This window comes from Aegilops tauschii, chromosome 7, assembly GCF_002575655.3.
Source record: "Aegilops tauschii subsp. strangulata cultivar AL8/78 chromosome 7, Aet v6.0, whole genome shotgun sequence".
Classification (NCBI taxonomy): Eukaryota; Viridiplantae; Streptophyta; class Magnoliopsida; order Poales; family Poaceae; genus Aegilops; species Aegilops tauschii.
The window spans coordinates 528,801,106-528,804,250 of NC_053041.3; the positions used below are offsets into that span (position 1 = coordinate 528,801,106).

At 39.6% G+C, this 3,145-nt stretch overlaps 1 long non-coding RNA gene across 1 annotated transcript; it reads left to right on the plus strand.

Annotated features, from left to right (window-relative positions):
• Nucleotides 1–235: 235 nt before the first annotated feature.
• On the plus strand, nt 236–1,174 carry LOC109741753 (uncharacterized). The gene is made up of 2 exons (XR_012189536.1): nt 236–516; nt 649–1,174. It is a non-coding gene; the product is annotated as an uncharacterized lncRNA (long non-coding RNA).
• Nucleotides 1,175–3,145: the final 1,971 nt, after the last annotated feature.

Genomic DNA, 3,145 nt, shown 5'->3' on the forward strand with positions numbered 1-3,145 from the left:
AGCAACAAAATATGCTCTTTGGGTAGCTTTTGCAGTTCGCTTTGCCCCCTCTTGCCCCCAGCGGAAACATGAGTGATGCCATAGAGCACCGAAACAAAAGTTCCTGAAACTGTTGCTTGGTTTGGGGGTGGTGCTAATCAGCAAGATTATGGGAGAGTACTAACCCTGATTTCGTGAGCTAACAAGAGGGTGAGAAAGGCACGGTACAAGGCGCCTCTCCGGCTCAAGGCACAGTGTCTGCCACAGAAAGAACCAAGCTGAACTGTTGCCACCATGCACAATAGCTTGTGGAGTGGTCTTATCTTAGCTGCTCTCCAGCATCCAGGAGTTAAAAGACGAGACGAGCCTCCGCACACACTCCACATCGGAGTTGCTCTGTTGGGCACCGAGTCCATCTCAAGATGAAGAAAGGTGCCCTCGCTCTCTTCCTCCTCCTCCTCGCCTTCGGATCCCATGGCACATGGTGTGAGGCAGCTCCGAGAAGGGCCATGGCCGGTGCAGCTCTCCAGCCCCATGGTTAGTAGTTTGTGTGCATCAATCTCCCCTTTGCTCTCTACTTTCTTCATATTTCTTCAGGCTCAGCCTTGCCATGAACATGAGGCCAGTCTCTTACAAAGTTATTCCTGGAACTGCCGCTTACTTTTCCAGAAGTCCAAGGCAAGAGGCTCCTGGAGATGGCGAGACCCAGGAAGCTTGGGCACACGGGAGGCCGCAGCTCCGGCGGTGGAGCGAGCGGTGCCGGGAGGCACACCGGTACCGGTGGCGGCGCGGTGAACACGAGGCCGCACAACACCAAGAACGGCGGCGCTGTGGCGCTGCCGGCTCTGGTGACCTCCGCTCTGGCACTGGTTTTCACCACTGTCATTCTTCTCTCGGCGCTCAGCTTCTAAAGTACTGATCTTGTTGCGGGTTGTAGTGCTAGTATCTGTGTAGTGCTGCAGTTTCAGAAATTGTTTGCCTATAATGTTTGTCGATATTGTACTGATATGTTGTTTACTGGCTAGTATTTATCCTGTCTGTGTGCTTCTGCTTGCGGTAAGCTTCTAAAGTTCTTGAATTACCAAGCTATGTACACCAATATTGTCGTCTTGTAACAGTCAATATAAGTATGTACACCAAGGAATCGACAGTATTGTACTGATTAATTGGAATTCAGACATTGCATATACTGAAATGACATATCCTGGTATCCATGCATTTCATATGTTGAGTGATTCTGATTTAAATAAGGTACTAGAGTATGCAAGTATGACATTTGCACGCAGAGGACAAAAATATTTTGAGTTATAGAGATGCAATATGGTAGCAAAACTGAACAGTCTTGTCAATATCAAGCCCACGAGTTATGAAATCTGGATGTTAGCAGTATTACCAACTTATGTCAGATTTTCTAAGTCAATTTGCAGATGAAAACGGACAGAGATATCATATAGGTACATATTGAGAATTTGAGATCACATATTTGTTATCTAACTTAGAATATGCTCAGTGGGTATACACATGCTAATGGGCAAATCAGAGAGGCTAAAACATTTTTTTGTGAATAAAAAAAAATTGTGGCTAAAACAAATTGTAACACACTCCACATGATTAGTTTTGCTAGCGATGAATTTACATGCCTTTAAACACACCAAATAGCATATCAGGTCATTAGAAAAAGAATCTTCTTGGATTGATATTGGAACTGAAATTATTGTGTGATACAAGGGAAGTGGGTATCTTAGACAAATTGTGTTCACTGTTAGTTTGACACAATGAAGATACCCAAATGAAATCCGTACAACTCTACAGTGGTTCAGATTCTGTTGAATATAATATTTGCAGAATTTTCAAATGCAACTAGCCGCACATAAGGTTTGTTTTTTTTTCCTTGCGGGATTTAATCATAATAAATCTAGCTAGCAATGCAGATAAACAATTCCAACGCCCATTAAAAAGCAATTTTTAGAAAGAAAAATGTCCATTTTTATTGGTGATTTTTAAATAATTAATTTAATAGTAAAAAAAATTGCTAAAAAATATATGCATAAATTCAAAAGGTGTCTGTGTGTTTTTGAAACTATTTGTGTGATTTTAAAAGTTGACCACACATTACAAAAATAAAATCATGTAATAAAAATTATCACTTTTATTGAAAAAATTAAATCAATTAGTTTTTTTGAAAATATATAAAAACTTTTTAAAAATCTTCATTGTTCGTAATTTTTTTAATCACGTATTTAAAAAAGTCTTCACACATTTTAAAAACTCATAAAACTAAAAAAGTATTATCTTATTTTTGAATAAATTTCATGCATTTTTTAAAATGTTAACGTGTATTTTGCAAAAAGAATTACATATTATTTATGAAGTACATATTTTTTTAAAGGAAATAAAAAAGGGAGTATAGAAATAGGAAACAACAAATAAATAATAAAAAGATAAAGAAAAGGGAAAGGATAACCGGAAAATAGAACCAGAGAAAAATGAAAATCCAGCAAAAAATGTATGAAAAATGAGTGCCGCCCTGGTCGGCCCCATTACACACTCGTGCGGTCAATATGTAGTTTCACAAGAAGCGGCCCCTAATGTTTGCAGTGTCTTCCCCACCCCCTTGTGGGCCGCTTGAGCGGTTTTCTCCTGTGCCTTGGTCCACATGATGACCTAGTGTTCCTTTTGTTTGGCCCAAATTGCACAACAATTGTGATAGCATTTTGTGCTGCTGAAACATGAGGTCATGTAGGACCTATGAAACATGTATTCATTGTCAATTGGTCATGCGGTGTTGGTGTGAGACATTTGAGGAATAATGTGGATCTGGCTCTTGGATCTAGAACTCTTCCGTTGTGATGGCTTCTTCTTCAGGGTGTTGGCCCTATATGATTTCCCGTTCATGATCAACAACGAGAATTTGACTTTGACGATCATGCGGCTGCACGCTATCGGTCGAATCTGGAGGAAGAAGAAGGTGGGCTACATGGACTTTGAGTAAAAAAAATTGTTTGTGCTGCTGGTTTTGTTAATAAATCTGTTTGTTGATCCAATTCTTCTAGTTATCGCTAGGTGGTCTATAGACCTGAATGTAATATTTACTTCTGGTGTTCTTTGTACTACCTTGATAGTTGATGAATAGATGAGAAGTTTTCTCGCAAAATAATTAAATAAA